Consider the following 14994-nt stretch of genomic DNA (forward strand, 5'->3'; position numbering starts at 1 on the left):
AGCTAGGAAAAAAGCAGGCATCACCAGGCGTCACTAATTACAATAACTAGCTGCTGGCACAGCTCCAGCCCCCTTAGGGGTATGGACAGTTATAGTAGTGTTCTACCCATGAACAGAAGAACAAGTGAGGATGTTCTAAATTACACCAGGGGCAAATCCACAACCACAGCCAACTACAGGACTGGGGAGAAGTTAACCTGGCATGAGTTTCCTTGCCCCTTTCCATCTGATTCAGTGCTGAGTACAGCTGGAATTGTCTCCAACAGACCTTTCAGAGTTGCTGTTTTATGGAGGATTTACATGCCTGTTGTCTACAGACTTTAAAATTATGGTCAAGTTTTCTTAACATTCTACTGCTAGAACTGCCGAAAAGACACGACTGTGTGTATTGCTTTCACCTGCGACCCAGGATGCCTTTAGAAACAAGGAGCGCGGTTCTATTCTGATCTGCGCTGATGTAAGTGAGACGTAATCCCATCCAGGTCAATAGTATTCCACAGGTGTAAAAAGCAGTGTCAGAGGGGAAGCATTCCCAAGATATTACATCACAGCACCTCCTCATTGCTTTAAGCAAAATGCATAACTATGAAGGGTTTTGTTTTGAGATTTGTTCTATAGCTCTTTATAGATAGCATTTATCAAATATTAGATTATGTTCTTATTGTTATCAAGACATCATATAATTCATGGAGGTTTAGAAAAGCTGGAGTTTTAATCTACCCACTTGGCAATAAGCACTAACACACAGATCAATGTAAGTTGATGTGGAATGAAAGCTGACAAGAAGCATTTCAGAAAGATAGAAATGTGAGCCATTGCCTTTAAAATACCTTACCCTGATATATGACAGGGCAATACGTGCCTTAGCAATGCCTTAGGCATTCTGAGGCTGATCTTAAGTAGGGAGAATAGTGATAGAAGGGGCTTATGACCCCACCTGAGTGACCCCATTCACTCATCCTCTGGCCTTATCTAGGATAGGTAACTGGGGAAGCTGTTGGTGCCATTAGTAGTTATGCTGGCTAATTTCACCCTTTTTACTGTGAATTCCCCTGAGTTGTTTCTCCCCTTACAGAATGCAATTCATCCTGTCTGCTGGTACATTTTTGCGTTTTACAAGCGTTCTCCTGAGATGTATAGACATTTCATCTCTTTTCCTTTGATTGCACTGACTGCAAGAAGTTCAACCACCACTTCTGCTTTTCATTCCATCACTTGATATTCAGACACTTTGCAGAACTGATCTTTTGAAATAAGATAAAAGTTCTTCTCTATTGTTTAACCATTAATTTGTTCTTACAATGGCCATCTGGATTTATTCAAACTGTTTTTAAATAAGTTTCATGTCCAGCTTCACAACAAGATGTTAATGGTATTAATGGAGGTCTTAAGCTGACCACTATGTAGCTGTCATGCCTCCTTTAAATCTATTAGAGACCAGTAACATACTGTGGGTTTTGAAGCATGAATGTGAATAGATCCCAGCACAGGGGTTAGACTCAGACTTTAAGGCCAGAAGTGACCATGATGATTATCTAGTCTGACCTCCTGCACCTCACAGGCCACAGAACCTCAACCACTCACTCCTGTAATCAACCCAACATCTGCCTCCTGTCTTGTAGGGAGAAGCCTGCTGACACCTTGTCTACACTAGGGTTTCAACCATTGCTACCAGCCATGGGGCAACATAAATGTTAGCAATAGTTATTAGAATATAAAGCTATTAAAGGGAAAAAACCCTAGTGTAAACCCCATCAGAATTACTCTTGTTGAAGAGCCCTATAGAATTTAGCAAGGGACAAAAAACAACGTTGTTCTGTGGAAGTTTAGCACAGTTCACACAAATTGTTCTACCTACCTATAGAATTTGATAGGGAATGCTTAGATTCTTCTCCTCCCGCCTTAAAAACAAACAAACAAACCAACCCATCCCATTAAATTCTATAGCAGGGGTACCATTTTCTATTATATTCTGAGACAGTTAAAAAATCAAACTCTAAAACAAAATGTACATTTAAGTTCTATCAGGTTTTTCCCACGAGATCAGGATAGCTCAAGCTGTAATTCACCAAGGAATTTGTCATGAAGTTATTCCATCAAAGAAAAAAATCTTTGAAAGACAGACTTTCACATCTATGGCTCTTTAGAAGAAAGCTCCTCTCCCGCTTTTCTGTAGGCAGAGGTACAAGTACTTCCAAAATTTTTCAAAGGCTTCATTGCCACACTAGTGAAATTACTGTTAAGGGGATGATACGGAGGCACAATGCAGTTCCCTCTTGTAAAACAGCCTTCTTTCACTACCATTTCAGCTAGGCTGGGCAGAGTAATGACGTTTGCATTAGTATGAACATCTCTTTAAGAGAGAGAGTTAAGTGCTTTCAAAGCACTTTACAAAAGGAGATAACTTGGACAATAGAGTGGAGAGTATGCTTATAAAATTTGCAGATGACACCAAAGCTGGGAGGGGTTGCTAGCACTCTGGAGGACAGGATTGGAATTCAAAATGATCTTGATAAATTAGACAACTGGTCTGAAATCAGCAAGATGAAATTTAATGACAAGTGTAAAGTACTACGCTCAGGAAAGAAAAATGAAATGCACAAACACAAAATGGGGAATAATTGGCACCGCAGAAAGGGATCTGAGAGTTATAGTGGATCACAAATAGAATGAGTCAGCAGTGTGATGCTGCTGTGAAAAAAAACAAACATGCCAGGCTGTATTAACAAGAGTGTTGTACATAAGACATGGGAGGCAACTGTTCTACTCTACTGGGCACTAGTGAGGTCTTAACTAGAGTACTTTTTTGGGTACTGCACTTTAAGAAAAATGTGAACAAACTGGAGAGAGTCCAGAAGAGAACAAAAATTAAAAGTATTTTGGACTGTGTTGGAATTGCAAGCTGTCCCTTTATGGCTGTGGGTGCGGGTGAGGGTTCCAGTCCTGCTTGCAGGCTAGGGTGCTCTGCAGGAAAGCCTATCAGAGTCAGTCTGGAAAGAACCAACACAGAACAAGGTGGGGTGAATTGTGCCTCTGTAAGGGACTGAGGCATAGGTGGCAGGGCCGTAGCAACAAAGAACGTGGCCCCCTCCGACCATATGTCCGGGGCCCCTTACAATGCAGAAACTGGAATGCGGTATTTATTTTATACAATATACAGGGTTCATATTATGTATACATAGGCCTACAGTGTACATGTATTCCGTATTTACGCAAAGCGCTTCTTTCAAGCCTTGTTCTCCGCAAATTGGTTAATCAATGCGTCATAGTCCAAAGATCTGGCAATCTTGTTTTCGATTGAGATAACTGCAAGCGCAGAAAGCCTGTCATCTGTCATGGTTGAGCGCAGGATATTCTTGATCAGTTTCATTCTGCTGAAGCTCCCTTCAGCACCGGCAACAGTAACTGGTGTGGTCAGAAGAATTCTGATGCAAATGCAAAGATTCGGATATATCTCCTGAAGGCTGTTCTTGTATATGTACATTAAAAAATTGTTTGCCGTGACAAGTCCTCTCTCTTTCTAGATGACATAAATAAAACGATTCAATTCCATTATGAGTTCGTTGGCATCAATGTCTCCCATTTTTCTTTCAAAATTTTTGCTGTGATTCTCCAGTTCATTTTCTCTGTGACACTGCTTCAGGCTGTTAGCGTTGTACAGAAATCCAAACAACTTATACCACTCCACGAGTTGGTCAAATCGCAACGAAACAGAAGATATGGCCTGATCAGTGAGAACAAGAAAGAACTGCGATTTGAATTTTTCTTTGGCAGAAAGACTACTCGAATCATCAGCACATTCGTAATCAAACATTCTCTTCTTACGTCGCACCCTGGTTTCTGGAAACACCTGCTCAATACCCATATGCTCTGCTATTTCACGTGCATTTGTGACCACAGAGTTATATCCTGTATTTCAATAGTCTTCCAAAAACTTCATTGTAGCACCGACTTCTGCCTGCAGTACGTCAATTGACGCATCTGGTGACTGAATTAATTTGCAGGTTTTATTGACGTGAAATAGTATATCGTACCACGTGTACACAGTCAGAACAAAAGGCCACGTAGTAACATGGTCTAAAAGCGCACCGGCTTCTGTTGCTGTATTGCCATCTTTCTTTTCGAGCGCATATTCTCGCAAAGATGACAAAGCATTGCACAATTCTTCAAGGTGATAATGCAATGGCTTCACAGCATCAATTCTTGACTCCCAACGAGTGTCCGATAACCCTTTAACAGATATTGGCATATGTTCTTGAAGTATATCCCAACGTAACAGTGACGAAGAAAAGATAACGTATATTCTGTTAATCAGACCGAAAAAGTCAACGGCATATTTCGATGACTTTGCCACGTCTGAGATCACAAGATTCCAAGTGTGAGCTCCACATGGTACATACAAGGCACGGTCATTTATTTCTAGCATGCGGGCTTGAACTCCTTTATTCTTTCCTCTCATATTTGCGCCGTTATCATAAGCTTGGCCTCTCATGTCAGCAATGTCTATTCCTAAGTTATTAACAACTAAATTAATAACATTTATCCGCCGACCGCCATTATGAACGCAAATACACATTCTTTGACTGGGTCCAACTAAAATTCAAAACTGACCAACAGACAACTGATGTAGCCAATAGCATTATGATGTATCATAATGACTTCACGGTTTTGTCAGTAAAACCGACATGGATTGTGCAATAGCGTCAATAAATGTCACTTACTTAGTTATACCTTACATTTTTTTTGCCACTTTTAGGGGCCCCCTTCCTTGCAGGGCCCCCTCCGGTCGGAGGGTACGGAGGGCGCTCGCTACACCTCTGATAGGTGGTTTGGCTTAGTGGTCACAGCTGGACTGGTGTCAACACGTCAAGGATGGTTGTGAGGCAGTAGTCAGTGAGCAGAGATCAGCGTAATGGTTAGAGCCAGGATCAATATACAAAAGTCAGGACTGGAGTCAGGCTGGCCTCAGAGAATGGAGCTCAGAGGTAGTTACCAGGCTGGAATCAGGAGGCAAGAGTCAGGCTGGGGTCAAAGACTGGAAATCAGCAAGCAAGGTGAAGTCTGGATTCACAGCAAGCCTGAAATCTGTGTGGCTGCCCAAACAACTTTCTGGGGCACACTCCAGGGTTAAATAGTGAGCATGGGCCAATCAGAAAGCCAGAGGATGCTTTTATGCTAGGCAGTACATCTCATGGTGTATAATCTCCTTGGATATATTTCTGCATGGGCTCCCAGTGGTGATGTGGGATTGTCAGCTGCTCCAGGCTCCACAAACCTGAGTTCTAATCCTGTGGCTTCACAGGAATCCCTGTGTTGTAGAATCGCTATCACTGGAGGTTTTTAAAGCACAAGTTGGGCAAACTCCTGTCAGGGATGGTCTAGATGTACTTAATCCTTCCTCAAACACAGGGATGAATTACACGACCCCATGAGGTCTCTTCCGGCACTACATTTCTATGATTCTAAGTATCACCATTGCTGAGATTATGCTCATTTTATGAATTGGTAAATGAAGTCACAGAGAGGTTAAGTGACTGGCACACAATCGCCCAGCACATCAGTGCAATAGAAACAAGGTCTTCTCCAATTTTGCCCACTCTTGTGATTTTATCAAAAGGTTTGAGATATTTGACATCACTTAAAGTCCAATCTCCTGTAGACACGTTATTACGTGAGCAAATCGCAGCTATTATATTTTTAAAAGCATAGGTCTAGCCCTGGTGGTTGTAGAGAAAAAGCTTGGAAGTGCGACCAAGTGCACCCTAAAGGCACCAAAACAAGAAGGAAAATGAAAAATGAAAAAAAAAATTAGGGGTTCTTTTTATCTCCATGATTTTTTGGAAGTTTGATGTTAGCAGTACTATGACTCCTGGTCCAGTGTCCTATCCACTGAACCACACAGCCTCCCTCCCAGAGACTGTTGGATCTGGAAGGTTCTTTGTCAGACAAAGACGGGGGTGGGGAAGAGACAGCAAATGGAGTTAGCCTGTGATCAGCTGCAGCTGAGGCACTTTAAAATGCTGGTAGCTGTAAGCTAGCTATAAAACATGCCCTTTCAGAAAAGAACCCATTCAGCTCTCCACTCCACAATTGTAACATTCCACTTTAAATGTAATTGAACTGTACAGAATCCTGTTGTATAAGGTTCCTTGCCCTGCCTTTGAAGGTAGAGAATTTTCTCTTTTGGTTACAGCTTGTCAAGTCTTGAGGCTACAATCATCTGTGTTAATCTCTGAGCAGTCCGGTCTCATTCATCATCAATAACACGTCCAAGGAGCAGCCATGCCGAAGAAGCTCTGTACTGACAAAAAACAAAAACTGCCTGGCTGAGGTTTTTCGCTTCCATGTTTCTCCTACATTCCAACTCTTTGGATACAACTGATCGGAGACTTTAAATGAAGAGGTCACAATAGGTTCAGCCCTGAAGGATTTAAAAAAAAAAAAAAAAAAAAGTTCAACTCCATTTTCAAATGGGTCTTTGTGGGAATGACTTGCAGCTCGGGCTGTCTGCCAGCCTGAAGAGAGATGGCAGAGAGAAGAATGTTTTTGCTGGGTTTTCCATGCTTTAGTTTTTATTGTGGCTCTCACATTTCCAGCCATCCTTACATTTTCCTGTTAATTGCTTTGGCTCATGCATGTTCCTGTAAAGCTGCTATAGATCAGATTGATCAACAAGTGGCAAACTGGCCAAGGCGACACTTGCATATTCAGATGTAGTTTTCCTTCTTTTGCCTGCTCTCTGGTGACAGTGAAATGAAGCTAGCACTTCCAGCATTGGATTCTACAACAGCAAGCAAGTACATGCCTTAAAACCTACACCGAGTTCCTTCAGTTGAGGTCTGATCACAGGAAGTGCTGAATACCTCCTGCGAGTTGATGAGAATTTTTAATAGCATGGAGCAGCCTACATTTAGGAGGCAAAGGCGTGCACTCGTGTCTGTAGGGACTACTGGAACAAAGACAGGACTCCTTGTGAGAAATTCCCCATGGTTTGTTTGAACTTGAGTCCAGACTGACTGACCCATTGATAAGTAAGCCACATGACAGAAAAGCAACAGAATTCCTGCAGGTTTTCACCAGCTCCAGGGCTGGAGAGACCTGTTATTCAAACATGCTTCAGCACCTCTCTCCATTAAAATGAAAGCACAAGTAGCATGTGTGTTTCATGAGGTCCAGGACTCTTACCAACTGACATTCATAGTAAAGCTCCCCCGCCCCCTCCATGCAGTCACAGCTTAGAGCAAAAGATTATCCTCAAGCTTTACAATGGGCATCTGTAAACCATTAAGACATTCCAAATTAGCAGCTCTGTTCTGCTTCAACTACAATATTCTTCATAGAAAGCTTTAATCCCATAGCTAATCTGCCTGGTATTAGTGATGTTAATTCCTTTTCCATCCATATATGATAGAAACTATAAAAACAGTACTCCTCTCTCTTTCCTTCTGAGTATGTTGTAACATTTAAATTGTCCCCTTTTTCGCTTCTCTCTTATGCTGTAAATAGAGATGGCCTTGAACCCACCTCTCAAATCTGTAACATCCCCTTAACCAAGCAACTGGTATAACTAACCTCTATCGATCTTCTAGGAGCTATATTAAGGCAGTTTTATTGGTTACAAATCTTCTCCTTTTGCTGACTTGGGGTAAAGGTTACTAAATGCAATTCCAAACTACACATAATAGTCAACCCTTCTCTAAACAAACATTAAACAGCTAAAGAGAGCAAAAAGCTACATTTAAATATACAGCTCTGATATGAAGCTTAACGTTTTATTAACGCACCCATAGAAGTTTCTGTCTGCACAGCACCAAAACAGCCCTAACTCCACCTCTGGAGTCATGTACTGAAGCCAACTTGGAACATGCGACAAGCTACTTCTGCCCATGCAAGCTTTTGAAAACACTTGCATCAGCCACCCAAAGCCTCAGTTACCTCATCCGTATAATGGGAATAAGTTTGCTTCTCTCCTATGGGAGTAGTGTTAGGTTCCAATGAGTAAGAGTTATGAAGTACATTGAATTATCAGAAGCAGTCAGTAGAAAGGTAGGAAGAGAACTCAGAACATTCTTGGCTCCCAGAGATGAGGCATGTTGACAGAGAAGGTTGATACTCTTTTACCGAGCTTTGCATTTCCCTGAAGTGTTTGGAAAGAGGTCTAGGCCACTTTGGAGTAATTCAAGGAATGAAATAATTGTGTGCGTCTCCTCTCCCTGCTGCCTCAGAGACCCCATGCACTAATTACATGTAAAGTGAGGTAAATACACATTTTTTTGTTCAGGATACTTCTGCCTGGGCAGGGCTGCATGGTTTTGAACATGTGCTAAGAACATTATACAGGGGGATTTCATAACTTTACATATAATGTTGCTACATACATTTCACCATGATATCATTGACCAGCAAGTTATTAGCTTTCAAGTGATACCTCACAAGGCATATTTTGCACAAAGATTTACAGTCGTGTGGAGGGCAGTGGTGGGAAACCTGTGACCTACATGCGGCCCATCAGGGTAATCTGATTGTGGGCCATAAGACATTTTGCTGACATTGACTGTCTGCAGGCACAGCCCCCCCCACAGCTCCCAGTGGCTGCAGTTCGCTGTTCCCAGCCAACGGGAGCTGCAGGAAGTGCAGCCACTGTGTCCCTGCACCCTGCCACTTCCTGCAGCTCCCATTGGCCGGGACCAGCAAACCGCAGCCACTAGGAGCTGCGGGGGGCAGTGCCTGCGGACAGTCAACATCAGCAAAATGTCTCATGGCCTGCAATCGGATTACCCTGATGGGCCACAGGTTGCCCTCCATTGGTGTAGGGTGTGAATACAGGAGTGCTTTTGGTCACAGTGTGTTGCCATTTTAGCCACACATAACAGATGTAACATGATCAAATTTAACTGCACATTACATGAGTTTAGCAACAAAGCATGAGCAAAATACACTAAGCTTGCACAGTGTGATTTTCAAGACGACTTGCCAATCGTAAAATTTCACCTTCTTGCGGAAACCAAGCCTAGACAATTTCAGCCCCAGAAGTCCAGGGGTTAGTACAGAAGCAGTTACACACCTTAGTGGACTGTGACCAGTGCCTGGTATAATCCCATCTTGAAAAGGATTGTAAGAGTCATGTACTTGCGGCACACTCTAATCAAACAGACTGTGATCATGCATCACAGTTTCAGAAGCAAAATATCTTTCTATCTTGTGGCTCAAACCCGTTCCAGTCTTAACTTCTCTCTTCACCATCACCCCCAACCCGTTTCTAAACAAAATGAGCTGCCCATGTGCTGATTGTCTGAAATGGGATTAACATTTCACACTGATCTGTTGCCTGGCTTACAGCAACAGATGATCTGCTTGAAAGCTGCTCCTTCAGCTTCTGCCATGGGCTAAACATGATTTGCTATAACATTTTCTTCCACCAACCCCCTCCTTCGGTTTACAGAAAAAACACAACAACAAAGCAGAAAGGACTGTTCTTCCCATGAGTATTCAGCACTGCTCCAAGTCACTGATTGTTCTGCATTACCATCCCAGCATCCCTTGTGATGCTTTGGGGTTTCACCCAGTCCAGCAAAGGGTTGGTTCACCGCTTGCCTTGTAACCCTGGTGCTTCTGTGCTGTGCAACTTTGGCTGAGCCCTGACACCAGCACCGTGCTCACAGAACGGTGGCCTCACCCTGGCTGCCACCAGCATGGTTACGCCTTAGAGTGACACCAACAGCCCCTCCAGTCCCATGTCTCCCTGGCAGTGACCTCTCACTGATAAGCATGCTGCCTCCAGAGACAGAGCACACGCCAGCCTGTTAGTTTAGTTGAGGATTCCACCCTTCAGTTTAATACACAGCCCTGAAATGGTTTTGTAATAAAACACATTTGCTAACAAAGTGCAGATATTTAAGTGAAAATAAGCAAGAATAATAGAGACAGATGTAGGTGCAAGTAAAACAAATCAGAACACGCTTTCTAGCACTAAAACTTAGCTTCAGCATTGCAATCTTCATTTAAGCAGGTTTATCACCTAGTGTCAGTTCCAGCTACTCTTGGTTTTCAGGCCAAGAGGATCCTCTTTTCATGAGCTCACAGGGCACTGCTCACTCTTTGTCCCCTAAGTGCTGGATGCCAAAATGGCTCTCTCCTTCTGCTTATACATCCTAAAGTCTATTGTCTCTATTTCAAGAGCCAGGAAGGCTTTGGGGGGCGGAGGGAGGGAGTGTGCAGGCTCCATCCCCTGTCATGAGCATTAAGTGGTCTAGCCCCCGGAGCCAGGCTCATTTAGCTTGATGGTTTGTTTACCTCAGATGCCGATGTACATTTCAATGTCCTCTGAAATATTTCCTGGCGCGACTTACATTGGTGACACAGGAAAACAGGCAAGACAACATTCCTTAATGTAACACAGGCTGATCTTACGTGCTGCTTGCAAAACACCCTTTAAGAAGATATTTCCAGCACACACTTATAATTCTTTATAAGCCTCCCATACATCACGCAATAATATGAATGACCGGCATGTTACTGGTTTGCATGTGATATCTTACTTGATCCCTTCTAGATACAGATTATGACAACAGTGTGTTGTTGCAATGAGTGCATCAGGCGGATGTGAGTTATATGTTGTGCCCTCTGCCAGCTGGCATTGAGGGACTCCCTGGTTCAGACCCCTTTAAACGCTTATTTCAAATGTATATAAACATACACTGACTTATTGTCAAGGTCCCTTTTCATTTGTTTGAGACAAATGAAGGGGATTATTGATGTTTTGGGGGAAGAGGGGAAATAATTATATTCATGCATCTTGTTGTGTCCTAGGTGAAGTTATATAATATGACTCTCTGCCTTTCAGTAAATATGTTAATAGGCTCCTTGCTTTTGCAAAATACTTTACCACCATTTTTGTTCAGGTCATTTGCCATACAGGAGATTTCCAAGTCTGCTATAAGTCTCCACAAACATGAGTTAACACAACCTCATTTCTTTCCCATTACTGGTAACAAGATGCAAAGATCACTGGGCCATGGACAGCAATGACAGATTAAAAGAAAACAGAAGTGCTTCAACAGTAGAGATATTAATTTAGCAAGCACATTAGGATCCATAAAGTCTCCAGCTACAAATTTTCATGACAACAAAAAAACTGGCACAGAAAATTGTTTACCAGAGTGCCCCTGCTGGCTGTATCATAGTAATGTCATTATACCTTGCCCAACCTCACATAGAAAGTCAATAGCAGAGCAGAAAATTGAACCTGGGTGTCCTGATCCCAGGCCAGCTCATCCTTCCTTTATGAAACCCACAGCAAAAGGCAGTGGTGGCACCACAATTTGCCTTCCTGACATGGTGATACCCTCCCCCCGGTTGGAAAATAGAGAACAGACTGCACCGCCGACACTGCAGGAGTGAATCAAGATCATCAGTTTTAAACCAGCCTTATTCTTTAAACAACCGCCTTTGAAGTTCACCTGAGACATGGAATTTTGCAAGTTGCCTTGTGTAATGACAGTGTTCTGAAAAAGTTACTAATGATCTGCTCTCCCTTTAAGAGCCCTCTTGTACCCCCACATTCCCCCTGCAGCCCCATGGCCTTCCTTGCCAAGGACAGGACAGGATGCCCTTTAGAGCTTAAGCAGGTTAACTAGCTGATTATGAGAAACCAGAGGTTCTCCCACAGTCTTAATGACACAGGCATGATGATGCATTTGGACAAAGATCAATGCCACAGCGCTTTTACAGGGAGCAAGTGCCCCGTTACTCAGATTGGGGTGGTTACTGTAGGATGTCACAACAGGGAAGAATTAGGGCTGTTTGGGTGCTTTAACTGTGCATTTCTTACTTTATCATGTTTGGATTTCTTTTAAGTGTAACTCTAACTTTGAATTTCCAGGGTTTAACAGGTTTTGTTGGAGGGAGGATAATTACAACATCCCTGTAGTGTTTTTTATCCTTAAATTACTGATATGTATTCTCAAAATGTATGCTCCATCTTAACATAGCTTTTTGTCTGAGAGTTTATACTAATGAAATTAAATCCATGGGGTGGAAGAAATAAGAAAAGACTCAATATCAGTTCTATGACTGCTGGGTGGGGCAATCCCCCTCTACCCAGATTAGAGGTTGTTGAAAAATGAGGACATTTTTTCATGGAAAAATTCACTCCCTTTCTCCTGCCCCAATCAAAGTCTGCGTGTCAAAATTCAGAAATTTCTACAAGTTCTAGAGCTGGCTGGAAACAAAATGAACTTTTTCTTCTGGGGGGGGGGGGGGTGGGAAGCAGGGTAGGTGGGGAGGGGAGGGAAGGGAAAAAACTCATTCCATTTCCCCCTCCCATTGAAATGCCAACATTTGGGAAGCTTCTACCAGCTCTGATCCTGATGCTTTCCCTGTGGATTCTAGGGATACTCATCAATGCTTGAGCTTATATTAGCAGCTGAAAGGACCATTGTCACATGGCTTGGGCCTGAAATAATGTGGGGGGAGGGCTCTGGATGGAGTAATTTTTACTCAAAAGCTGGTCATAGAGAACAAGAAGCTGGCTACACAGATGAGCTCAGTTCTCCTCCTGAAAGCCCCCTGTAACACCACATCCTATACATACATTATAAGTGTGTGCATGCACGCACCAGAGAATGTGTATAACACTATGTCCCTCCCCACCCCACCAATGTGCTGCCCCTTTCCCAGGCTCTTTGTTCCATATGATACTTAGACCCAGTCTTTTCCCCTTCCCCAGCAGTACTTACCCACTCCCATGGAAGGCAGCAGTGGGTGTCCTTTCTATCTCCTCTCAGGTGAGGAAGATACTCTGCTTGTACATGCAACCAGCAGACAGGAAGCTTGCCCTCTTGCTCCCTCCAGTGCAGTCTGCTTTTCAGCAGCTCTGATTTTCCCTCATCTGCTGTTAGAAGTTCTCTGGAAAAGGAGTCAGTCAGTATTGAAGGTGCTACTATAGCTATACACAGCCATACTTTTGGGGCTAGGAACAGTTTCCATTTCGCTCTCTCTTTCACTGGCTGGAAGTGGGGAAGGAAAACACACTGTTGTTCCTCCCATGCTGAAAGTCCAGCAGAGGGGATGTCCTGCTGCAATTAGGCCTATTGTGGGTCTACTTTGAAGTTTCTCTGTAAAATGCCATCCTAGGCTTTCATGTCTATTGACTAATTGTCTAATTGAGCCCAGACTGAAATTTACCACACTGAGGAAGTAAAAAGCAACTTGTTTTTACTGCACATTGAACCCTGGCGTTTCTCCTCTGCAGCAGACTGGATAGAACAGGCCAAATCAGCTCATCAGTCAGTGACACCTGTGCAACATCCCCCCCACCACACACACTCCTCAGTCAGCCGGCTGGCACAGGTGTAAGTGATTGGAACTCAGCAAACAATTCTGTTGCAGTGCTTCTATCTCCTGGGAAATTTCCCACGCTCTGGGAATTTGTGAGTAAAATGTTTTGAATGAAAATTCCCAATTTCCCAAGTTGAAACATTTTACTCACAAATTCCCAAGTTCTGGGAAATTTCCCAGGATATAGAAGCATTGTAAAAAACTGTCTCTAGGAATTTTTCACCAGATTTGGGACATTTTTAGCGCTAGGCTGGGAAAAGTTGGCATCACGATATAGAAGCACTGTCTGTTGCTGCAGGAAAAGAGACTCAACCCAGCTCTCCTTATTGACCCTGCAGAGCAATTTTAATTAGTCACTAAAGTGAGCTAATATGATTCTGAAGACATTCAGCCCTGTGCAGCTCTGGAGTTCCACTTAAGCCTATTTTGACTTAAGGACATATAAAGCCTCGTGCTGGCCTGCTGCACAGGGGCCAGTTTCACCCAAAGACAACAGATCTGTTGAGTGCCCTTTTTACAGCTCCTTTACACAGCAGAGCCAAATGTTAATATGAAGTACTGTTTTGGCTTTTTAAAACTGAAACTGAGGATTTTTGGGTTACTGTTCCCTTGTGATGTTGGAAACAGCATGGTGCCAGCACATGGAAATGAAAGTGATTAAACCAAAGTGAAAGTAACCAGCTTACCTTGTTAAATACACAATAAAGAACAAAAATGGGTGAGTTTCACACTGATGAAGACTCCAGTTCAGCAGCCCTAAAGGCGAAGTCTGTCAGAGACCAGGTTGCACAAGCAGTGGTAAAGCAAGCTTCCAACTACGCTGCCCAGCCCATGGGCCTCCCAGACAACCTCTAGGACTAGATTAGTCTGCAGGCTGACGCAATGCTTGGCTTCTCTGCTGAGACAGCCAGCAAAGGTACAGTTATGTTGGGTGTTCTTTGGTGGACCCCTGTCAATTAAGAATTGGACTGAGATGAACGGCTCCTTTCAGACAGGGCACTACACATTCATCCCTTTAATAATCAGAGTTATTAGGGATAAGGTCGAGATTGTGGCTGGCCCTTGAAAGTTGTATAAGAAGAGATGTGCATAAGGCGCTTTTACCTGTAGCACAGGGTCCAGCCACAACTGCAGCCCCTGTGCTCTCCGGTTATGCAGAGAGCACTCCCGGCAAACCAGCTGGAGCCATTAGCCATTGCAAAAGGATCAGGGAGGAGGCTTGGCACTAGCACCATTGTCCCCTTTACACTGACGGGCAGAGCTGACCAGTCATGGAGTGGAGAACTGAAAAGAATGTGCAGAATCTGCATTCTCCAGGAGTACAATTGCCTCTCGGAGCTGCTTCTGAGGTTGTGCAGTCTGCACTGCCTCTAGATCCACAGATTCCAAGGCCAGAAGGGACCAATGGGATCATCCGGTCAGACCTCCTGAAAAGCACAGGCCAGTTCGTAATCCATTTCATGTTGATTTTGTATCGTTCTAGTTGCTTAATCGAAATGTCATGCAGTAGCAAGTCAAACGCCTTCTGGAAGTCTAAGTATATTAAAACAACACCATTGCCTCTATCAGCCACACTTAAAACTTAATAAAAAAAAAGATATCAAGTTAGTTTGACAAGATTTATTTTCTGTAAACCCCTGTTGCATGGCATTATAT

At 43.3% G+C, this 14994-nt stretch overlaps 1 protein-coding gene across 8 annotated transcripts in view; it reads right to left on the reverse strand.

Moving 5' to 3' along the window:
• Positions 1-14994, reverse strand: part of TMEM241 (transmembrane protein 241) — a 137404-nt gene that overhangs the window by 39990 nt on the left and 82420 nt on the right. For 6 of the 8 annotated variants that reach the window (XR_005593140.1, XR_005593139.1, XR_005593136.1 and 3 more), the window contains exon 15: positions 12738-12906. The exons of 1 other annotated variant lie outside the window; for it this stretch is intronic. The gene's annotated coding sequence lies outside the window, so the exon portion shown is untranslated. Of the gene's footprint in view, positions 1-6339; positions 6422-12737; positions 12907-14994 lie in introns of those variants that run through there. One more of the 8 variants, XR_005593142.1, reaches the window with a different exon arrangement.

This window comes from Mauremys reevesii, linkage group 2 (assembly GCF_016161935.1).
Source record: "Mauremys reevesii isolate NIE-2019 linkage group 2, ASM1616193v1, whole genome shotgun sequence".
Lineage (NCBI taxonomy): Eukaryota > Metazoa > Chordata > Testudines > Geoemydidae > Mauremys > Mauremys reevesii.